This window comes from Sapajus apella, unplaced genomic scaffold (assembly GCF_009761245.1).
Source record: "Sapajus apella isolate SASKATOON/1434 unplaced genomic scaffold, GSC_monkey_1.0 scaffold23, whole genome shotgun sequence".
Classification (NCBI taxonomy): Eukaryota; Metazoa; Chordata; class Mammalia; order Primates; family Cebidae; genus Sapajus; species Sapajus apella.
The window spans coordinates 23141743-23166909 of NW_022436963.1; the positions used below are offsets into that span (position 1 = coordinate 23141743).

The following is a 25167-nucleotide window of genomic DNA, read 5'->3' on the forward strand; positions in this document are numbered from 1 at the left end:
CTTATTTTACATTACAGTGAGTTGTAGAATTATTTCATTATATATTATAATGTAATAATAATATAAATAAAGTGCACAATAAATGTAATGCTCTTGAATCATCCCAAAACCATCTGCCTATGCTTGGTCCGTGGAAAAATGGTCTTCCACAAAACTGCTACCTAATGCCAAAAATTTTGAGGACTGCTGCTGTACTTGATCTGGTGACCCCACTTGGTATTTATCACAACTTTATCTTATGAAGATGATTATTTTTTTTGAGACAGAGTCTCATTCTGCTTCCCAGGCTGAAGTGCAGTGGAGTGATCTTGGCTTACTGCAACCTCTGCCTCCTGGGTTCAAACAATTCTCATGCTTCAGCCTCCCAAGTAGCTGGGATTACAGGTATGCACCACCACACTGGCTAATTTTTTGTATTTTTAGTAGAGGATGGGGTTTCACCACATTGGCCAGGCTGGTTTCAAACTCCTGGCCTCAAGTGATCCGCCCTTCTCAGCCTCCCAAAGTACCGGGATTTCAGGTGTGACCCACTATGCCCAGCCTGCATTTACCTTATTTCTTGATATGCTTACTTATGTATTGTCCATCTTCCCATCTAGTCTGGAGGTTCCTTGAGGATAGGGACCTTATATGTCAATTTCATGACTATATCCCCTTTCCTGAAACAGTGCCTGGAAAATCATAGGTCTTTAGTATATATTTACTAAGTGAATTAATAAATGACTACATTATGCCACCTGTACAGTTATGCTTTCTGCCTTGAGAGCCCCGAGTCACCCTTCTCATGTAGAAATTGGGTTTCTGTTTTTCAACAGTTGAATTGGTGGTTCAAAGAATGGCATCCAAGTGTGTGGTCTGTTGGCTAAGGGTTTCGTTTTTCACATTGCTGTTATTGTCTGCCCAATAGAGTGTTGGTTTGTGTGATTATCTGACTATTTGAGGAGCTCGTTGCTCTTACTTTATAAAAATGAACAGAAAATGGAAAAGCAAAAGTTCTGATAGTGGTGATAAGATTCTTATCTTATAAACTTAGTATAACCACACCACAATATAAATCACAAGACAAGTCAAGTGCAGCAAATCTTCAGCCCTGATCAGAAGCACATAGAACTCAGGTTGCCTGATTGTCGAATCATGCAAGGAGAAAAAGGAGCAATAGTAAGAACATGTACGAAGTCCTAAGGCTCTGTCGCTGAGGACTGGTTAGAGTTGAATTAGGAATTTTTTTCTTTTGGCATCTGGAAGCAGAAATTGCTTTTACCAAGTGAATCTATTGTCTGATCTGGCGCATTGGCTTTTTGTTCTACCTGTAATTTAAGTCTCAACTCAAGTGTCACCCCTTCCCTGAAGACTTTCCAGTTCCTTCTCCCCCAGCCCCACCCCCGAGAACCATTTTTTTTTTGTTCTCTTCCCTGTGCTCCCAGGAGTGTGTTGTTTGAAATCACTTTAAGTATATGTTTTCAATCTCCTTCCTTTTAATTTTAATCACCTACCATAATTGTCTCCTCCTCTAAATGGCAAATTCCTTAAAAATAGGAAATGCTTTATACCCTCTTCCTGCAAAGATCCCAAACTCCTTTCTAGGGAGCTCAATACTAGCATGGAAGTTAATGTGGACTTGATATTAAAAGGCTGGGTTTGGAACCTAGCTGTGCCCTTTGAAAACTGTGTGCCCTTTGACATATAATTGCATTCCTCTCCAAGGCTTGGTTTCCTCATCTGTCAAATGGGAACACAACTATTTATTGAGAGGCTTATATGGGTTACTATTGGGGAACAATTTTGGGAGCTATAAAACGCCAACTCTGTGGAAGGTCTTAATGATGTCAGTCTAAGCAGAAACAATGATCAATACTGCTGGTTGAATGAATGTCTTTGTTAGCTCGAAATCTCAAGAGTTGAAAAAGAATACCAAGAATTCTCTATATAAGAATAGTTTTCACATAGGCAAGAATGTCTCTGGATTCTGATGGAATAGGCCCCTCCACTCTACTTTCATTCACCCTTCTACCAAGTGGGATTGAATATATCTGTTCCTGAACAAATTCTGCCCCAACCTGGTCCAATGCCTTAAGTCTTCACCATTTCTCATGTAGGCTGACACATTCTGTTCATTGTCTCTGGGCTGAAATCAGTGGGCCTCCAGACAGGCTTAGTAGGTAAAGTTGGAGTAAAGAAAAAGCAATGCATTTGGGGCCTGGCGGAAAGCGTTCTATAGCTCTGCCATATAACACCTACTTGACCCCCCACCCCAACACTAGAATTCAACCTTTCTTAACTTCAGTTTTCTCATCTAGGAGTCATACATGATAAGCACGTCCTCCCTCATAAGATTATTAAAGCATGGTTTCTCAACCTCAGCACTATCAACACTCTGGTCAGATAATCCATTCTCTCTCTCTCTCTCTCTCTCTCTCTCTCTCTCTGTGTGTGTGTGTGTGTGTGTGTGTGTGTGTGTGTGTGTGTGTGTGTGTGTGTGTGTAGGGGGCGTATCCTGTGCATTGCAAGATGTTTATCAGCATCTCTATTCTCCAGCTACTAGATGCCAGTAGCACCTTCTACCAGTTGTGAAAACCAAAAACACCTCCAAATATTCCCTGGGAAACAAAATAACAAAACTGCCCATAGTCAGAAAACACCACAGTAAGGACTAAGCTCAATAATTCCTGTGTGAGTTTTCATAAAATTGAGAGCCCAATGCAAGTGTTAGTTTTAATTATTTTGCTCTGATTTCGGAGAAAATGAAATTTCCCTCTTCTGTGATTCCTTAGCACTTAAAACATAATAACAGCTAGCAATAATTGAATACTTGTTATGCGGTGGGCTCTGGTATTGTCTTACTTTGCACATAAGAAAACTAAGCCTCTGAGTGGTATGCCCAAGATTACAGGAGTATGCAGTCAAGGCAAAATTTGAACCACAATGTATGTCCAATGAGTCTAAACCCATGCTCTCAACCTGTATTAGTTATTTATTGCTATATAACAAATTATCACATCTTAGTAGCTTAAAGCAGTATACACGTGTTTTCTCACTGTATCTGTAGGTGAGGAATCTTGGCACAGCTTAGGAGGTCCTCTGAATAACTACGACCAAGGTTTTGGCCAGGACTGAGGTCTCATTTGAATGCTTGACTGTGGAAAGAACTACTTTCCAGTTCACATGGCTGTTGGCAGAAGCTAGTTCTTTTTAGGTTGTCAGACAGAGATTCAGGTCCCTACTTGCTGTCAGCTGGAGGTCACCCTCAGTTCCTTGCCAGATAAGCCTCACTGTAGGATAGCTCACAACATGCCAATTTGCCTCAGCAAATTTAGCAAAGAGAGAGCCTATTAGCAATAGGGGACATTGCAATTTTATGTAACATAATCATGGAAGTGACAGCTTATCACCTTTGCTATATTCTGTTGGTTGGAAGCAAGTTGCTTGGCCAACCTACTGTCACAGAGTGGGATCACAAGGGCATACATACCAGGCGGTGAGGATCCTTGAGGCCAGCTAAGGGTCAGCCCACCACTCCATGCTGTCCTGCTTCCTGCTTAGCCCACTGATTACAAATGTGAAACTTGTTTCAGCTATGAGTCCAAGTGCTAATTTTGGGTTTTATTTTTGCTTTTTATATTGCGTCCATCTTCTCAGGCTGCAATAACCAAATACCATAGACTGAATAGCTTAAACAACAGGCAATTCTTTCTCACATTTCTGGAGACTGGGAGATCCAGGATCAAGATGCCTACTGATTAATTTTTCTGGTGACAGCTGTCTTCCCGGCTTGCAGATAGACACCTTCCTGCTATGTCTTCAGGCAGCAGAGAGAGAGAGAGAGAGATCTCGCCCTTTCTCCTCTTATAAAGCCATGAATCCTGTTATGACGGTTCTGCCCTCATGACATCATCTATATCTAATTAGCTCCGAAAAGCCCCATCCCAAAGTGCCAAAGAGAAAAATGTTGATTCTTCTAGAATAGGCTATATATACACATACATATAAATACACACACACACACACACACACACACACACACACACACACATATATATATATATTTGAGACAGGGTTTTGCTCTGTCACCCAGGCTGGAGTACAGTGGCATGATCACTGCTCACTGCAACCTCAACCTTCCTGGCTCAGGTAACCCTTCCCACTTCAGCCTCCTAAGTAGTTGGGACTACAGATATGTGCCACCGTGCCTGGCTAATTTTTATATTTTTTGTAGAGATGGGATTTTTGCCATGTTGCCCAGGCTGGTCTCAAACTTTTGAGCTCAAGTGATCTATTTACCTTAGCCTCTAAAAGTGCTGGGATTACAAAGTGTGAGCCACCTTGCCCAGACTGGAATAAACATCCTTTTTATACACCTTTTTTGAAACCTAAACCAAGGCTTGGTACTTGGTAGGTCTCAGAAACTGTAGGCGGAGTGAATGAAACACACATGCATAGGAGCAGAGAAAAAGTTCCAAGAGATTGGGACCCACAAATGGTAAACATTAATGGGGATTGGGAAGGCACTCTAAAATAAGGAAAATGGATGTCTGCCTGAGTAGAGCAATATGACAGAAACACAGGCCTTGAAGTTCAATAAAGTAGACTGTTGAATCAATCTCTACAAGCAGCATTTTCTCTCTTGCAAGTGAGAATGTTATTGATACCTGCCCAAAGCATTGTTGTGAGGACTAGAGAAGGTAATGCATAAAAGCCCCTAACACAGTTTACGTTTAGATCAGTGGTTGGCAAAAGCTATATTAGACTCCTTTGCTGCTATAACAAATGACCACCTAGTGGGCTTAAAACAATGTGACTTTATTATTCTATAGTGCTTGAATGAAAATATTGGGCTAAAATAAAGGCGTCAGCCTGCCTTCCTTCAGGAGGCTCTAGGGGAAAATCTTCTCCCTTGCTTTGTCCAGCTTCTAGAGACTGCCTGCATTCCTTGGCTTGTGGACCCTTCTTTCAGCTTCATAGCCAGAAATGCGGCATCTTCTCTTTTTTCTGACCTCAGCTTCCATCATTAAATATTTTCTCTCTGATTCTGATGCTCCTGCTTATCTCTCATGAGGACTCTTCTGATTACATTGGGCCCACCAGGATAATCTCCCCATCTCAGGATCCTTAACATAATCACATTTGCAGAATTCCTTTTACAGTGGAAAGTAATACATTCACAGGTGCTAGGGATTAGGATATGGACACCTTTGGAGGGCCGTTATTATTATTATATTTAATTTAAAAAGAGATAGTGTCTCACTATGTTTACTAGGCTGGTCTTGAATTCCTGGGATCAAGTGATCCTCTTGCCTTAGCCTCCCAAAGTGTTGGGATTACAGGTGTGAGCCACCATACTGGCCTGGTGGTTCATTCATTCAACTGCAGGCCGTTATTCAACTTGCAACAATCTGCTGTCTGTCTCCAAAGTTGTATGCCTATCTCAACTGCACTGACCCCATTCTTCAAAACTTTCAACCCATTACAGCAATGAACCCCAATATAAAATCTCATCTAAGTCTTATCAGATCAAAAGTTTTATTTCTCATCATATAAATCATCTAATTTAGGCATGGGTGAAGCTCTGGGTACAGTCTAGCATGTGGCACAATTTCTTCTCTCTATCTGTGGACCTATAAAGCTAGCAAACAAATTATCTGCTCTACAAATACAAAATGAAACACACTCTGCCAGGGTAACAGTTAAAGACATTCCCATTCAAAACGGGAGAAGAATGAAAGAAAAAAGGAATCCCTAGTCCCAAACATTTTCTAAATCCAACCAGAAAAACTCCATTAGGTTTCAAGGCACGGCTTTAGGCTCTGCCTTCTGAGCCTACAAGGTCTGCGCTCCAAGTCATCTTTCCTTTTTCATCAAGGGTAATCCTCGTTTGCAGCTGTAGTCTCATCAGCCTGTTTCCTGTCTATAGAATTTTGGGAATCTGACAGCCCCAAATTCTTTCATTTTGTTCTCTTGGTCCCTTTCAGTTCAAGCTGGCAGTGTTTTGGGGGACATAACAGTCTTAAAAGCCTTGTGAGTTTCCTGTGTATGTCACATGGACTCACTCCATTTGACCATCAGGCCAAATGAAGCTTATTGCTTCTTTTTGTAAGTGAAATTTTATTGCAACACACACACACACACCTACCTGTTCCTTTACATGTGGTTGTTGGCTATTTACATGATATAACAGAGTGAAGTGGTTGCAACAGACAGCGTGGCTCACAAGCCGAGACTATTTACTGTCTAGCCCTTTGCAGAAAATGTTTGCTGATGACTGGCCCCGAGCCAACACCCAAATAAGTAGTAATTAAACAAAATGACAAGCTTGGGTGGGTTGCAAAAGTGGGGCCACTTAGAAGTCGTGAATATTTCAGACATCGTGTGGGAGGTGTGAGGAGAAAAGGGAGAAGAGGTGAGGGATGAAGGAAGAGGAAGTGAGAAGCCATAGACTTCGAAAGTAAACTTGATCTTCTTGGCAAGTAGTCTTGGAAGCCCAGGGCCAGGGTCATTGAGCAGCAAGATTACCATGAAGGAAAAGAGCGAACCAAAAGAAAGTAGGGGAAGAAATTCAAACTGGGCTCAATTGTGACAGAAAAGAAAAATCACACCTGGAGAAGTACACTAGTCCCTTAGTACACAAGAACCACACTGCCTCCTCCTCATTCTCCCTCTGAAAAGAAGCCTGCTGTGCACACCTGTGGGACAGCATTTGCTTGATTCTATGTGCCAGTGCCAGCTTCCTAAGCAGTCTTCTCCCCTTCGCTTTGGCTCAGTGGAAATGAGAACACACCGAGGGTGACGTTTGTGTGTGGGTTTTGGCACTTTCACAAAAAGACAGCTTGATTAGCCTTATTTAAAATATGATAACTCCTTCAATCCCTGTGCATTAATGGGTTTCAGGGACGGTGCCTGTCGCCGGCCCCTGCTTGCCTGGTTACTGGCTTGAGGTGTTCTTTGGTCTAAACAAACAGGGCAAATAAAAAGCAAAGACCCACGGCGGGCCCTAGACATTCATAGAAACTGATTTCCCCTTAAAAACAGCCCACTTTGGGAGTTGTAAATGGGAAGAAATGAGCCATTTAAGAGAGTCTTTGAGACTACTGCCTATTGGAATGGAACCAGTTTGGGGTTTGGGTGGAGTGAGCATGTCAAATTTGCGGTTACTCCTTAAACACACACAAACTGTTTCAACATCAGATTTGAATACGCTGCAACTGCCCCCCCACCCCCGCCCAGTTGTCTTTCCCCCCACAAACAGCTAAGCCAAGAACCCCAGGACAATTTGCTCTCTGTGCTGATAGACTATCTGGGGTTTCTAAAGCAGCCAATGTATTCTATTTCAGGAAATCAGACCAAATAAAAATCATTCCAATTAAAAAGCACCACTGGGCAAGTAGAACAGCAAGTGCCCACCTCGCACAAAACAGACCAACCACAAAGTGCAGCCTTTCATATATGTTGTTGATGGCAGAGTCACTGCCTTAGAGCCTCGAGTTTATTCAGTGGGATAAAAGTTGCCTGGTAAATTGGGCAGAGAGGATTTTTTTCCCAGACGGCCATCACAAGGCATTTTGATGTACTTATCATTTACAACAGCCCAGAGGACTAGAGGAATCTAAAAGTGATTTTGATTTCAAATACTACAGAACCCAGTTATTATATGGCTTATTAATACTGAGCTTCAAATAACCATCGGATATATTCTGAGACACACACACGCATACCCTCTGTGCCGGCTTGTAATATGAGGCCCATGATGGTGCTGTATCATTTAGGGAGTTAGGTTCTAAATTTTTACAAAGATGAAAATTGTGTACGGCTAAAGTTGCATTTGGAAAATCCTTTCAAATGCCCACTAGCACAGCGAGGTAGGAAGCAAACCTGATTACTTCAGCTCTCACGTGCCCCTTGCGGGTGAGGATGGGCAGAACCAACACCCTGTCAGTCCTCTTTCTCACTCTTCTTGCTGAGGGCATGGAAGCACGAATTCGCTTTAGTCAACTGCATAGGTTATATAACTTCACCTTGATCAGCTCACCCCCAGGAGGGTTAGTCCTCCCTACAAATACAAAAGCCACTTGCCTCCTTTGTAGGAAAAGTTCCTCACTACCTGGTAACGAAGACCCTCCATTGTCTCATCCACTAAAAACACTCCCAGCGTCTTCCATCCCTTTTCCTTCCTCTTTCTCTCCTAAAAGACAGACTTGGGCTTTTGAAAACTGGTTAAGCCTTCTCTCCCTCTTTTCTCTCTTTCTCATTAGCATTTCCAAGTGTAATGTTCAAAGCTTCCAATGGGACAATGCCCTGACATTTCAGACTGCTCCAAAGGACTACTTCCCACGCTGATGTAGGCACTTGAGTGTGGAATTAGCAATTTCCCAGCACAACCTGAATTCTAGAAGTAGATGTTACAAGGGGATTGATGAACTTTATTATTCAGACCCTTTTAGTTAAAAGTGCCAGAAGCCAACTCAAAGTTTAAGTAAAATGGGGAAGATTTTTTTTTTTTGACTCATGCAAGTGAAAATTTGCATATAGTATTAGTTTTGGGATTCTAATGAATCGAATGACAAGGATATCTTTTTCCTCCTCCTCCCTTCCTGTTTTCCACTGTCCCTTCCTCCCTCTCCATCTCTTCTTCCTTCTTTTCCCCCTTTCTCCCTCCCCTACCCAGTCTCAGCTTCTCTTTTCTCTGAGGGTTGGGCTGATTCCCTCTTACAAGAAGACTCCATTTACTTATGGGGTTGGGTGAACTGCATGCTTCACTCACATCATCACATCTTAGGGCCGTCTGAGGAAAAAGTGATTTCTCTGTTCTGACATCCATATATGTGTCAACAGAACGAGTCAACCTCTGTAAAATATTTCAAGAGATTTATTCTGAGCCAAACATGAGTGACCAATGGCCTGTGACACAACCCACAGGAGAACCTGAGAACATGTGCCCGAGGTGGCTGAGCTACAACTTGCTTTTCTGCATTTTAGGGAGACATAAGGCATCAATCAATACATGTAAGATATATATTGGTTTGGTCTGGAATGGGACAACAACTGGAAGTCGGGGGCTCACAGGTCATAGGCAGATTCAGAGAAGGTCTGATTGGCAATTGGTTGAAAGACTTCTTATGTAAAGACCTGGAAATCAACAGAAAGGACTGTCTGGGTTGTGATAAGGCATTGTAGAGACCAAGGTTTTATCATGTAGATGAAGCCTCCGGGTAGCAGGCTGCAGAGAGAATAGATCGTAAGCGTTTCTTATCAGACTTAAAAACATCTGTTCTATCAGCCTTAAGGTTGAGTTGATGTTAATGCTGGTCAGCTGAGCCTGGATTCCAAAAGGGGAGGAGCGTAGATGAAGCATATCTGATTCCCTCTTCCCATCACACCTGAACTAGTTTTTCAGGTTAACTTTGGAATGCTTTGGCCAAGAGGAGGGGTCCATTAAGATGGTTGGGGGACTTAGAATTTTTTATTTTTTGTTTGCAGATGAATCCCAGACAAGGATTCTGATAGGCTGGTCTGGTCATAAGCTTCCTTAGCCCAGTCACAGGGGCTAACGGGATGGGACACTAGGATTGGCCGGACCTTGACCCCTTGCCCACCTTTGTGGCTTAAGGGAAGACTGAGGAATTTAGCAGCCTGATGGACACCATATAGCAGTATGTAGCATGCTAGGCATGGTGGCTCATGCCCGTAATCCCAAGACTTTGGGAGGCCGAGGTGAATGGATCACTTGAAGTCAGGAGTTTGAATCCAGCCTGGCCAACTAAGGTAAGACCCTGTCTCTGCTAAAAATACAAAAATTAGCCAGGTATGGTGGTGCATGCCTATAACGCCAGCTACTCAGGAGGCTGAGGTCAGAGAATCATTTGAACCCTGGAGGCGGAGGTTGCAGTGAGCTGAGATCACACCACTGCACACCCACCTGGACAATGGAGTGAAACTCTGTCTCAAAAAAAAAAGTATGCAGTGACAAGCATTTTCCCAAAGAAAGATGAGGGGAGATTGCAGGTACAAATATAAAGAAGAAATGAGCACTGAGTGGAAGAAACCACAAATGTTCACCTCAGGGTCCTAAGAAAAATCAGATAAAAAACAGACCATCTCACTCCTACCATCGTACATTCAACCAAACATCCTAACAGACCTGTAGCTAGAGCTGACCTTATCAGCATTGTGTACGATATTACCTTGCAACTAGTATCAGTCATCTTTGCAACTGACCCCAAGTAGTTATCTCTGAGCAGAGAGCCACAACTTGGAGAAGGCATGAAAACTATGTTTTCTGATTTGAAAATCTGCTCATTTTGTAAGTCGGGATTCTGCAAGTTTTCTAATTATAGTGGTTTACCCTTAAAGCAAAGCAAAACCAAAAAACCAATGCCATAATAGCATGCCATGCTTAAAGCAATTACTTCTGGTAGCTCCAGGCACCACCTCCGTTTTCTGTCATCCATCATATTGTGGACTGACTATCCACGGAGCAAGCATTCTGCTACCATCCCAGACCACAGGTCATGCTAATTTGTTTTTTCTCTATCTTTCTTCCTCCTTCTTTCAAAGTCTGGTCCCTAGACCAGCAGCATCTCCTGGGAACTTACTTGAAATGCAAATTCTTGAACCCCATCCCAGACCTGCTGAATCTGAAAAAAAAAGTAGGGGTGGCAGCAACCTATGTTTTCACAAGCCCTCCAAGTGATCCTAAGGTACCCTCAGGTTTGCTGAATCCTGCCTTATATAATGCCCTATTGTCACACTGACCTCAGAGCTATGCACACATATGCTTCCTCTTTTTGTTTCCTGCTCACAAACCCCCCATGGTCCAGATAATAAATTACACACTCAGTTTAGCCATTCAGAGACCTTGGCAATCTAATTTTCCTAACTTAGTGCTTATTAATGTATTCATTGTTATGAATCTTATTTATTTATTGAGCATTTAGAATGAGCCAAACACCATTCAAGGTCCCTAATATACCTGTGTGTTAGCCAGCTCAGGCTGCCATAACAAAATACCATAGCGTGGGTGGTTTAAACAACAGGCATTTATTTTCTCAGAGTTCTGGAGGCTGGAAGTCTAATATCAAGGTGCTGGCTGATTATGTTTCTGGTGAAGGCCCTCTTTCTGGCTTGTAAAGAGCTGCCTTCTTGTGGTATTCTTGTACGGTAGAGAGAGAGAACTCTCTCTGTTTTTTCATCTTCTTATAAAGCCACCAATCCTATCATGGGGGCTTCTCTCCCATGACCTCATCTAGCCATAATTACTTCCCGAGAGTCTTTTCTCTAAATTCGTCACACTGGGGGTTAAGGCTTCAACATATGAATATTTGGGGGAGTTTCTTTTTGACTCATGCAAGTGAAAATTTGCATGTAGCATTACCCTTGGGATTCTAGTGAATCGAATGACAAGGATCTCTTTTCCATCCACCTGCCTTCCTCTTTTCCACTGTCCCTTCCTCCCTGTCCATCATCCATCATGATGTGGATGGATGACACCTACTCCTTCTCTGCAGCCCCTAAGGGGTATGCAGTTCAGATCATAGTACGTTGATTGATGTAAATCTTCCATCAAGATATGAGACAAGAATCATTGGGCCCATTGGCTGTTTGAGAAAACTGAAGTTTAGAGATGCTCGGGAGGCTACCTAAGACCAAAGTTAGTCAGGGGTGGTGCCAGAGTCCAGTCCTGCAGAGGCATTCTTCCTCCTGCACAGCATTACTCCCATGGCTCATTCTCTCCATTATCCATGGCTGCCCAGGTGTCCAGACATGCCCCTGCCTTCCCTTCTGGAAGGCTTGCTCAAACCACCCCCAAATCTGGACCTCCTCTTTGAGCTCCTTTGTCTAAATGCATTGAGTTCCAGAAAACAAATCCATCTTCACTAGCTTCCCTGATGAGAATAATTTTTTTTCTTTTCTTTCTTTCCTTCTTTTCTCCTTTTTCCAGCAAGTTTTGCATTCCTTTTTTTCTAACATTATTCTCAGGGCTCCTCTGCCCCTCCAAATTCTCTCTGCTCACCCCAAACAGTGCACACCTCTTTAAGTTCCTTGCTAACTTCACTTCCAATAGCTTAAGGGAGATCTCTATGGAGCATTGTTGATAACAGTGATTATTAGCATTTCTAAATATTTTTAAGATGTCCACCACTTTGTAGCTACTACAGGGCTCTGCAGACACCCCAAGTCTTGTTTGGAAAGAGCTGATGACCCAGAGTCAGCAGACTGAAACTCAAAGCAAAAGGTTTATTTGGCCAACAGTTTTCAAATCCTTTCTCTCTCCTTTCTAATTTTCTTTCTCTTGTTTTTTTGGTTTGTTTTCGGGATAGCAAAATCAAATGAAGCAATGATGGAAAAAGGTAAGTTGGAAGGAGTAATGAATGGTGCCCTCACTCACTGTAATCAGCTCTGATGTCAGCATGACAACAGAGTAGTATATAAGGCAGAGGTCGGCAAACTACAGCAAGGGTCACGATGACCTGCAGGGCTTGTGAAAGCACGATTGCTACTCTACCCATTCCTCCTTTCAGATTGATGAGAACTAGATGAGGCCCAAGAATATGCATTTCTAATAAGTTTCAGGGGGATGTCAGTGCTTCTGGTCCAGGGACACTTTAAGAACTACTGATCTAAAAGGCTTCCTTACCACTGTCGGAGATTTAGAGGTAGATGAGCATATATGTCACTGAGATGCTTTGGCTATGGTATGAGTAAACCCACCTGAATGTAGTTTAGGCAGTAAGGAATCAAAAGTCTAGAGGATGGGGTTTCACCATGTTGGCCAGGCTGGTCTTAAACTCCTGACCTCAAGTGTTCCACCCACCTCAGCCTCCCAAAGTGCTGGGATTACAGGTGTGAGCCATGGTGCCCACCCCATGTGTCTTTTTATTCAAGAGGAACGACTCTCCCAGAGGTGCCCAGAGGATATCCCATTAAATCCCATTGGCTACAATAGTCACATACCCGCAGTTGCTGGCAAGGGTAATGGAATTACCAACATCTGGTGAGTCCAGCTGATATTCTTCTGGGGCTGGGAAGGAGTCCTGTTCCCTGGTACATGAGATGGTCAGCTATTGAAATTTAGCCAGCTAAAAAAAGGTGGGAAAGGTCCTTAGGGGAGGCAATTGACTGTGTCAGCCACATTCACCTACTCCTTCCTCTGCAGATGCCACTAGGGGAGAAGACAGACACAATGGGGTGACGGGAAGAAAGTATGGGTGAGGGCTTCCTGGCACACTGCATTGAAGGATGTCTGCAGTGGACATCTGCACTTTTCCTACCCTGTGTCCGTCCCCTCCTTTCTCCTGACAGCACACAATTTTCCTGTGGGGAACCACTCCACCCTCATTTGGGTGGTCTTGGTGGGTCAAGCAAGGTGTACTGACTTCACCTGGCCTTTCCCATCACCCAAGCTTGGACAATCTGAGTTTCTTTCCTGGGGATTTCAACCTTGAGCAAAGCAACACAAGAGCAGAAAACATTTGGTGTGTTCTCCCCTCTCTGGAAACAGGAAATAAGCATCCACCACTTACAATAATCCTCCTCCCCGCTCCCTCCGTCTCCCCCTCTCCCTCCTCCTCCTCTTCCTCCCCCTCCTACCCCACTCATCCTTTTAGCTAGCATGTGCAGGTGCTCTGTGGGATACTTCACATGCACGGTCTCAGCTAATCCTGGCAACAGTCTTATAGATGACTACCATTACCTCCATTTTATACATGAAAAACTGAGGCTTCAAGAACTTAAAGGATTGCCGAGCTAGGAACTGGTAGATCTTAGATTTGAATGTATACCTATCAGATTACGAAGCCCTGTTTTTCTTGTTCTAGAATATCAGGAGAAAACGAGCCCTTCCCAGGCAGCACTGCAAAATGGCTGGAGGTCTTTTGTCTTCTCTGCCCATGTATCTGGGAGTCTTAGTGCCCACACTGCTATCTAATCTAGGCTTGTTAGCACTGGGCAGTGCTTCACAATCCTCCCAGATAGCTGGCAGTAAGACGCAAATGACACTCATAGGGGCCCTCACAGACAGCTGCCTGGAGATAGTCTGCATGTAATATGGATAGAAAACGCCCTGCTGATAGTATTTGAACCCCCGATCTGGCAATACCTGAAGTCCAGACTCCCAAACTTCATTTTCGCTTAAGTCGGTTTGAATTGGATCATATTGCTTACAACTGAAAAAGTTTGAGCCAAGCGTTTCTTAATCATTTTTAAAAATGATACCCATAAGACTTTTTAGACCATCTTTTTCTTTATTGTCTGCCCCCCCCACCATGAAATTTTAGCACCACAGATATACTCTGTATCTGTTTATGTAGTATATGTCTTTGCTCACATATAAAAAGAGTAACTTTTTTTCATTCCTTCCAAGAATGAATGTTTTGCCTGGTTGGGATGGCATTGCCCCTGCTGAGATTGCATGGCCTTGACTAATGAAGTCGGCCCTCAATGATCTCCATGGTGTTCGTGATCTCCTGGTATTCATGCCTCCCCACATTTAATCACGGCTAGCCTGTGTAGATGGTATGCCATGGTGGAAGTAATGATTTGTGACTTTCAAAGCTAAGTTATGAAGGCTTTGTAGCTTCTGCTTTGCCCTCTGCATGGATGGTTCATCCTGGGGGAAGCCAACCAGCATGCCATCAGGACATTCAAGCAGCCTCTAAAGGGGAACTGAGACCTCCTGCCGATAACCAGCACCATGCTGCCAGTTGTGTGAGTGGGTCACCTTGAAAGTGGATTCTCCAGCCCCAGTTAAGCCTTCAGATGACTGCAACCTGCAACTTCAGATGACCTCCCAGCCAAGCTGCTGTACAGGAACTGTGAAATGTAATAAATGATTTTTGTTTTAAGCCACCAAGCTTTGCCATGATTTGTTATACAGCATTAAGTAACTATTAGGTTGGTGTAAGTGCTCTTCTCCATCGGAGAGAAATATATATATCTGGAGTTGCTGGGCACTGCAGCTCATGCCTGTAATCCCAGCACTTTGGGAGGCCAGTAAAGGTAGATTGCTTAAGTCCAGGAGTTCGAGACCAGCCTGGGCAGCACACTGAGACCCTGTCTCTACCAAAAGAAAGAAAGAAAGAGAGAAAGAGAGAGAGAGAAAGGGGGGGGGAGAGGGAGGGAGAGGGAGGGAGAGGGAGGGAGAGGGAGAAGGGAAAGCAAGCAGGCAGGCAGGCAGGCAAATAGTACATATGGAATATACAAGTGAAGGCAGTAGGTGGGGAATGGATAGTGTGTAGGTATGGAATAACAACAAAAGATTTAGAAAATCTGAGAGATTCTATCTACACAGTACCAGGTATGTTAGAATAAACATTAAATAGCATGTTTAAAAAAAGCTAGTGAGAGAAATATCCCACCTCCACGTGAATTCAACAAGCCTTTGCCATTACTTACTCTGTGGAAGGCACTGTGTGAGATACTTAATATATTGGTGTCCTAGGGCTGCTGTGACAAAGGTCCACAAACTGGTTGGCTTAGAACAGCAGACACTTATTCTCTCACAGTTCCTTTCTGGAGGCTGGAAATCTGGAATCAGGGTGTCAGCAGGGCCGTGCTCTTTCTGAGGGCTCTAGGGGAGATCTGCTCCACGCCTTTTTCTGAGCAGTCCTGGAGGTCCTTGGCTCATGGGTGCATCGTCACTGCAATCTCTGTCTCTGTGTTCTCCCTGTGTGTCTTCATGTCCTCTTCCTTCTGTGCCCCTCTGTTTCTCTCTCTCTCTTGGATTAGGGCTCACCCTAATGACCTCATTTAACTTGATTGCATCTGCAATGACCCCATTTCCAAATAAAGTCATACTCACAGGTATTAAGGGTTAGGACTTCGATATTCTTTGATGGGTACACATTTGAACCCTTAACTAGAGATAGCTGAGAGAATCTGATTCATTCCTGACCTTTTAGAACACAAACTGTGCTGACTAGAAATCCACGTATAACTAGCAATAACCCGCGTTGCAAGGGCAAGCACAATTTGGGAATGCCTCATGGGCAGAAGCGCAGTGTCACGGGCCTTCAAAGGATGCGTAGAATTTTGACAGTTGGACGCCCTGCTGACACCCTGATTCCAGACTTCCAGCCTCCAGAAAGGAACTGTGAGAGAATAAATGTCCAACCCCAGAGCCCCAGTTCTCAACTAACCCTGGTCACCTTTTTGAGTAAGGACTTTGTATCTCTCAAATATCCCTTATTAAAATGAACCTGAGCCATATGGGAGCAGTGTGACATTTTTCTTCCTGTCCTTAAGGCATGTTGAAGATTTGGGGACACGTTTTATTAAAACTCCCCAAGGCACTAGCTTTCACTCTTGGTGGTGATTACCTAGTGACTACAGATACCTAATTAAAAGAGTTCAGCCACACTGATCTCCTAATTCATGTTCTTCCAACCCCCATCTTCATTCTGCCCTGTCTTTGAACTCTTCATGCTTTGTCTGTGATCTCCTCCACTCCTAGCTGTTAACATCCTCTATATTGGGATGAATTTGGAGCCATAAAGACATGGCTCCAAATCTCCATTTCATTCATTTCACCTGCTCCAAGAACTAGGCACCTGGATTTTCCCTAGTGTAGCTGAGGCTGGCATGCCCCACCCAGATGCCACGGGGTCTTTTTTCTCCCATCTCCAAGCTGCTGCCTGCATTGCTGCAGCTAAAGGCTCACACGTGCAACCTTCTCCTGAGGCTTGCCCTTGAGCAATGGGAGCTGCCTCACCCAGACTCCATACTCCCCACCTTCACCTGACCTCAGATACTGATAGTGTCCGTTCCAAGAATCTAGTGCAACTTTCTTAGACTAGTCATCAATACCTCCTGCACCTGGCCACCACCTCGCTGTCAAATCTTCACTCCTGCTCAGACGCAGAGCAGCTCCTCAGCCCTTAAGAGTTCCTCTGCTCTCTGACCTTCTTGCCTTTGCTCGCTCTGCTCCTGTTTGGAATGCCATGTGCCCCATGAAAACAGAGATGTTACAGAAGCATCCCCAGGGCTGGGCACTTTGTAGGGTTCTCAGTAAATAGTTATGAATGAACAAATAATGGAACGGGTTGCTTTACATCTTCAACTCACAAGTAGCTGCGTGACTTTGGAAAACTCACTTAACCACTCTGGGCTTTACTCACGTCTAAAGGGATGGCAAAATTTACTGTGACTTCCTCCAGAGGTGGACATGAGGACCAGCCCCATAAGGCGACCACAAAACACCAAAAAATGCAAAAGTCTTTACTATGTAGAAGTATTCGCTGAGTCTTAAAAACAGAAAGTTTGAAAAGATGTAAACAGCACTGAATGGTACCTGTTGCTGTGTGGTAGGGTACATTTTGTTGGTGCATTCTCTTGTTTTGAGTTTATACCCTCCCCGGCCCACGGTATTTCGGAAGGAGCACACTCAAGGGATAGAGTGAAAGTAGGCAAATGATCTGCCGCTAATTGCTGCCTCTCGCCTTCTGTCAGCTGCCCAAGTGGCTGTCTACATGGAGAGCAGCTTTCTTTCCCAGGAAATATACATCACTCTCTACTGCTGGTCTGGCTTGTCATTACCACATTGTTCGGCTCTAGCCGCATTATACATCGCGCTGTCTGCAACCAAACGGTCTACAAGGGGGAGCCTCCCCTGGCCTTCCCAGAAAACAGGCCAGGTTTTGCAGAAGGGTGGAACTCTGCCACCACCCTCACCCTAAAGCAGAAGAAAATCAACCTAAGCCCCCAGCCTTGTCACACAACAGCTTGCTATCATTTAGCTTACTAAATGCCCCCTTTTCATATTTGCACCTGGAGTCACAAAGCGATCACATCTGCTTGCTGAGCGCTCTCCTGCCTCGTGCTTAGCGGGCAGTGCTGAGACTGACAGGGAGGGGTGGGGGCTGGGCTAACCCTTTTGCATCCTGTTCTAGCACCTGAAATTGATCTTACTTCTTGCATTTCTTCTTTCCTTTCTTCCCCATTCATCTGTCCCCCACCCTATAAACTGTACTTATTTAGGGCTTGGGAAGACATGGCCGTGTCCTTGATTTATTTCAAATGAGCAGAAAATCAATGATCTAGATACATCCCCTGTGTGCCTGGTTTAATGTATCTTAATTTTGTCCCATCCAGGGAGGGTAGCACTGTCTGTCTGTATGCCTGCAGCATCCACAGGAAAAAAGACTGTGGATTACCACCACTCCAGAATGTTCTGGAACAGTGCTGTCCATAAACTTCCGGCAATGATCAGGCCATTCTGTATCTGTACTGTCCAATATGATAGCCAGCGACCTGTGGCATTGAGCAGTTGAAATCTATGTAGCCAGTGCAACTAAGGAGCTGAATTTTTAATTTAAATCTAAATAACCTTTGGTTAGTGGCTGCGGTGGTGGACCACGCAGTTCCAGAGCAGGGCTTTTCAAACTTGTGTGGATAGAAATTTCCATGTTAAAATGCCAATTCTTAAAGAATCCATGCAAGTTTGAAAAGCCCTGCTCCAGACCTGCATGGTCCACCAGCATAGCCACTAACCACATGAGGTTATGTAAAAAGGAACGAGATCATGTCCTTTGCAGGGACATGGATGAAGCTGGAAGCCATCATCCTTAGCAAACTAACACAGGAACAGAAAACCAAACACTGCATGTTCTAACTCGTAAGTGGGAGTTGAACATTGAGAACACATGGACACAGAGAGAGGAACAGCACACACCAGGGCCTGTTGGGGGGTTGGGGGTGGGGGTGAGGGGAGGGAACTTATAGGATGGGTCAATATTTGCAGCAAACCACCATGATACACATAACCTATATAATAAAAATGGACATTCTGCACATGTATCCCCATTTTTAGAAGAAATAAAATAAAAGTTAAATAAAATGCAGATTCTGAATCAGTAAGTCTGGGAAAGGGCCTGAGATTCTGCATTTTTAAGAAGCTTCTCAAGGATGTTGATGCCGCTGATCCCTGCTCCAGCCTTTGAGTAGCTGTGGACTGGACTGTTGATTCTCAAACTTGATTGCACATTGGGTATCCCCAGGGAGCTTAAAAAAAATACTGATGCCTGGGTCCCACCCAAGAGACTCTGATATAATTGGTGAGGGTGCAGCCTGGGCATCTGGATATTTTTAAAGTCCCAAGGGGATTCTAGTCAGCAGCCTTGGCCACTCACATGGCGTTGCAAATGACCTAATTAATGTTTTTTTAAATAACCTGTCATTGCAGAGAATAGAGCACTAGCTTTATACTCATCTCTGAAGGGATCTTATTGGTTCATGGCCAAATCTTCAGGGAATTTAGACTGATTTTACCCATCCTGACTAGAATGGAAGCAAGCTTTTTAAGGTCAATACGATCAGAGCATGTGCAGCTCTGGAGATGGGGTGGGATGGGGTGGGGTTGGGTGGAGAGTGGGGAGTTGGGAGGTCTGTAAGAACCACCCCGGGAGATATCCAGCCTGTATATATCAGCTCTATCCTAGCCCCAACCTGGGATTCTATGTCACTACAAAGCCCTACCTGTGCCGACCCCTCCTCCTCATACTGGAGACTGAATGCCATATGGATTTCAGAACTTAGGCTTCTGGAGTCAAAGTTCCTGCATTGGAACTCTAATTCTGCTGCTCATTAGGTTTGTAACTTGTGCAAGTTACCTATATTACCTGGGCCTTGATTTCCTCATCTGTAAAATGGGAATATGTATAGTACCTTTCTCCCAGACTAGTATGAAGGTTGGCCTAGTTCACAGCACTGTGTGACAGTCCTAAGTGTGAGCTTTGTTATTAATCCCTCGTCACATCTCTTTCGCATCCTCTGTGCTTGAATCCCACTGAACTCCTCCTAGTTTCTTAAGCCCACCATACTCCTGCTCACCCAGGACCTTGACACATGCCAGTGTTTCCTGCATGGAGTTACTTCCCTCTCCTTCAGGCCTACTTAATGCCTCCCAGTTTTCCTTAGATCAGCCCATCCATCACTTCCCTTGGGAAGCTGCTTGTCTCTAATCCTTCTCAGCCCACACTTACTAGCACTTAGTGTGGTCAGTGTTTATTCATTCAATAAACATTGTCTGAGTACCTACTATATCCCATGCACTGTTCTCTGCTCTGGGAATTTTGTTCTCCACAGAGAACAATAAAAGATTGTGTGAAAAGGAAGTCTTTACTCTTATGAAGCTTACATTCCGGGATAGACTGTCCATAAACAGAGAAGTATGCTAGAGAGAAAAAAAGAGCAGGAATGTTAACAGAGTGCGGGGCCAAGAAGGCCATCAGTGAAGAGTAATGATTGTGAAAAGGGCTAGGGAAGGCAGGGAGGAAGCCAGGCAGACGCCTTGCAGGGACAAGCATTCCAGCCAGAGGGAACAGCAAGTGCAAAGACAAAATTGCAATGTCGCATTTTGTGTAATCATTGGATTCATCTCTAATGCATCGACACGGATCACAAACTCTGGCAGAGGGCAGGAATCGTACTTTTTTGTTCTTGGCACCCAGCTCCTTGGCATGTAGTTAGGCACTAAATATGAGTGGAATGAATGCACTCACTGGGCATTCTGGAATTTCTGGAGAATGTGTGTTGGGGACGGGAGTGGGGAGTGGTTTATATTCACCCAAGAATTTTTCCTCAGTATCAATGCCTGTCACCTGTTGAAAATAACTGTCAGGAGAAGAATCTCTTGAAATGGCATACTACTCTTTTCTTTTTCACATTTCCTTTAAATGATCTCTCTTCTACCCAGCCAGAGGGATCCATCACACTGGAGAGGATTAGGATTGTGTGGCAGGAATGCAGAGAGGAAGAAAGAGCTGATGTTCAGATTTCAACTTCTGAAATAGGCACTCGAAGCCCATTTCCGAGAATTCAATAGGCATGAAAGGCAGTGCTTCTGATGTACAAAACTGGTGTTTGTGAAAGGAAAACATTTAATAGCTTTATAGAAATGAGTGTTTTTCTTCCTCCAAATCAAAAGATAAGGCTGTGAAAGAGGAGGACACACATTTATCTACAAGAAATAGATTCAAAAGTAAGTAGATGCCGTAGGGAACCCAGGCCGGCTAGGAGGGAGAAGAGTTGGAGGAGCTGGAGAGTGGGGAGCTGCAGAGCCCTGGAAAGTCACTCTGAAGCCAGGCTTTAAGCAGTGAGCCGTGGCCTAGACCATTGTATCCGTCAGCACCCCCGCCAACTGCTCAACCAAAGAGACGTCAGTGGGGGGACCACTGGCAAAGGCGTGGGCAGGGGAAAGGAACCAGCAAGGGAGGTTGAGGCACTCAGACATCAGCAACCATGGGAAGCCCTTATGTTCCTCAGCCTGAAGGGACAAGGGGAGCAGGGCCGTGTTTCTGCTCAGGAAGAGCTGGCAGTGCTGCTGCCTGAGCCCTGGTGCTGAGGCAGGGAGGGGACAGGGAAGGATTCACCCCACCTACCTCTTCTCCTGCCCTCAGAACTCCCAAGGCCGGGCACCTCATATATGCCAGACACTTTGGGATGCCCCACACCACGCCCCCCAGGTCTGCCTCTCACAAAGCTCAGACTCTCACAACAGCAGGCCACCTCCAGGGCACCCACTTTCTGTTCAGGATCTCTTTGAAGATAGGGAGCCCTCCCAGCCAGTGCGTATGCGAAGCCCGGAAATGCAGGGCAGTGAAAGCCCCCCCACAGGCAGCTCTGTTCTGTGGGGCCTGGGAGCTGATGGACAGATGCTGCCCAGTGAATGGCTCTAGGCATCTTGTACCCATGTCAGAGGCCCTAGCCTCTGTCTTAGACAACACACCCTGAAATTGACTCTCCCCCTGTCCTGTCCGCTTTCTCTGCTCCCTCGCTCTGAGTCCTGTGACCAGATCCGACGCAGGTTGGGTTCTCTCTAAGCAGACTCTGAGATGGGAATGTGAGGTGCAAGGTGTTTATTAGGGAATCAACATCTGTGAAATGAATGGGGAGGAAGTAGATCTGGGCAGAGGGAGAAACTTGGGGAGCCCAGCAGGTTGCTGGGAACATGTCCTGAGTCTCCCATGGGCTGAATAGCCGGACTTCTGTACCCCCATGCAGATGAAGATGTGAGCAGCCCAGGAGGGCGTGTCCATGGCTGTCTCTGAAGTTAAGGCAGATCCTGAAGGAGCCAACAAGGGGCAATCAATCCCTCCTGGAAGGGGGGCCTGCATGGGGACCTTCACATTCACCGTAAGCTCCCCAAGAAACAGGCTGCCCTCACATCTTTATTCTGCTCTTGGGAGAGACAGAGAAAGACACTGGGTGAAGTGCTGCCAGGGTCAGTATCCCACGGCACAGAGTGGATAGAGAAGGACGGATAACAGATTTGGAGGTTGAGAGCAGTGCATCCATTCAACAAGCACAGCTGGCATCCAGTGCTGGGGACCCAGAGGTGACCTGTGTGTGCAAGGCTGCCCCCCTGCCTCCTCGCTGAGTTCACCCACCATAACATTGCCTACCTGGGCCTCAAGACACACCTGTGGACACTCTCCTTCTCTTCCAGCACTCAGAGGACCCTGCCCAGGAAAGCCTTCCTGCTTTTACTAGGGAGGAACAGAACCTGCTTGATCTCCCCAACAAGTGCCACCTGATCTAAAGGGGAGTAAAATCTACCCTCGTTTGGGGACTGCTGGTTTATATCTTTTACAACATTAAACAGAAGAAAGCATCACTTAGTGGATGCCCACCCTGATATCCAGCATCACCCTTTGCATTTGCCATGACTACCTCCTTTAACACAGGAGGAGAACATGACTCAGAGAGGTTAAGTAACTTACCCAAAGTCACACAGCCAAAACCCAATGGAGCCAGGATTTAGACATTCTGACTTCACATTCCATGTAGATGGCACTATGAGGCACCGTCTCAGGAAGTTTTCTGCATACATATTCCCTATCCTACTCCCCAAGGCAGAGCAGAAGGCTTCGCTCAGGGCTCTTCTGGCTTGGCACGCCAGAATCAGACCTCCAGCCCAAGCCAATTTCCAGCGGCTTCTCCCACGTTCCCAGCCTGTCTTCAATCACGCTGCAGCAGCCCCTGCCTTGTTCATCACGGGCTTTCCTTCTCGTGCCTCCTCTAATTTCACTCCATATCCTTTATGACGAGCCATTGCATAGAGGGTGATTTACAGCCACCACTCTCATCTGCCTAGGGTTTAAAAAAAAAAAAAATAGAAGAGTTAAATTGGATCAAGCGCTCCAAGAACCTGTCTCTAACTTCAGCCTCTCTCGTTTACCCAGTGATGCATCACGCTGTGTTCTAATGGCTTCCTAATGGGCAGCTTAATCTGCCATTAAACCCACTCACCAAGCGCCCCTTGCCAGACTCCTCGACCATTGGTCTGCCTGCTGAGCCACGGCGTCTGTGGGGTGGCCCTGTCCTCAGATTGGCAGAGGTCCTAAGAGGAAAGGCATCCCTTCGTCAGGGGTCCCAGGCTCAAATGCCAAAGGGGCCAGAGAGGTGAGAAAGGTGAGCAGGGCTGGTGGCTGGGACTCTGGACCGTCTAAAGGGCCAGCCCCTGCCCAGCCTCCCCCCTCATCGCTGACTTATGGGGATCTGGGCCCAGATCTTCCCATTTCTTGACACAAGCCGGAAATGTAGAAGTGTATGAATAATCTTTCCTTTTTAAAAATGTCAGCATCTATTTAAGAACTTTTTAAATCTATTTTTTTATCTATTTCTTTTTAAAAATGTCAGCATCTATTTAAAAACGTTTTTTTATCTATTTTTAAACACTGGGCAGGCCAAATAAAACATGGCAGCCGGCAGCCTGGGGACCGGCAGCTTTGGTCCCCACTGTCAACTCCTTCTGAGAGAGACCCCGAGACACCCCACTGTGCTGCTCCAACCCGGAGATTTCCTACAGCTCTGCTCAGCACGGATAACAGAATAAAAAATCGGTCACTTCACTATCCAATTAGCAGCCTTGGCTCCCCGCTGGAGGAGGAAAACAAACAGGAAGACCCTGCTCTGTTTCGTTTAGGATCAAACTTGCCCCTGTACCACCTACTGGAGGGTGGGGACAAGCGCGTACCCCTGCCTCAGAATGAGCTCCTTTTACGTGTGGGTCCCGAGCACCAAACCACAGCCACCACAAGCCGCCGGTGCTTCCCCAGCAGGCCCCAGGAAGGGAAGCTGCGTGCAGGGACCAGGCTGTTTTGCAACCAGTGGGCGGGAGCCCGGGGGCGTGGCCAGGCTGAGGGGCGTGGTCAGGCCGGGGGCGTGGTCAGGCTGAGGGGGTGCGTTGTCCTGGTAACCCATAACTTCCAGAACCATCCATCCTTTGGGGACTTCCTCTGTGGGGCTGAAGGGCTTTCTTTCTGTCTCTCCTCTAGCCCTGTCAACATTACAGCAACATAGTCCCTTAAAATCCTGAAAAGATGCCACACTTGAAAGGCAATGTAGAGTGTGAACCCTGGAGCCAGACTGCTTGGGATTAGACGACAGGCATTTAGCTTCCGCGGGAGCTGGAGCAAGACATTTAAGCCCGCTAGCCTCAGTTTCCTTATCTGTTAAGTAGAGATCATAGTTGTGCTGACCCTGAAGGTGAAGATTAAATCAGTTAACGTAGGTAGCACATCCCCTGTAGTTCAGTTCCTAAGGCAGGGTAAGTGCTATGTGTCAGGAATGGTAATAATCTAGGGGGAGAATCTGCTGTCCCCTTGGCTCTGAGAGATAGAGGCTCATCAATCATGGGATCACACATTACCATACTGTTGAGTTGTCTCTGGGATGCCAAACTCCTACAGGGTATCACTTCCCCTTTCTGTGTATTGTATCCTCTCCCCTCCATCTCCTCTGATGCAGTTCTACCCCTTCCCAAACCCAGCTCCTCCAATACTCCTGCATACCACACACAGTTTTCTTCACCCTCCTCTGATCTCACTTTATGCTCCATTGGCACACACAAGAGCACTTATCACAATCTGCCTTAGACCGTAGCTGTCTGTGGATACGTCTTATCTCCCTGGAGACCGTGACCTCATCTTATTTTTTTATATCCAGTGTCACACTGTCTTCGACATAATAGGTGTTAAGTCAATATTTGCTAAAGATATGTTAAGTGAATGCATGAACTAGATTCCCTGAAACAACCAGGGAGAGTCACTCCATGGAAGTCTGAAGTTTGAGAGCTTAGAACTCTCAGAATGGACTTGGACTTGGCCAAGGAAATCTCAGGGGCTATCAATAATAAGCAATGATTATAATAAATAATAAAAACATTTATTGTGTGTCTGCCGA

General features: G+C 45.3%; 1 long non-coding RNA gene across 1 annotated transcript in view; it reads right to left on the reverse strand.

Moving 5' to 3' along the window:
* LOC116559514 overlaps nt 1-24086 on the reverse strand; it is a 57982-nt gene extending 33896 nt beyond the window's left edge. The window contains exons 1-2 of the long non-coding RNA XR_004272487.1: nt 23960-24086; nt 22704-23073 (exon numbers count right to left, since the gene is read on the reverse strand). This is a non-coding gene — a long non-coding RNA (uncharacterized LOC116559514). The remainder of the gene's footprint in view (nt 1-22703; nt 23074-23959) is intronic.
* Nucleotides 24087-25167: the final 1081 nt, after the last annotated feature.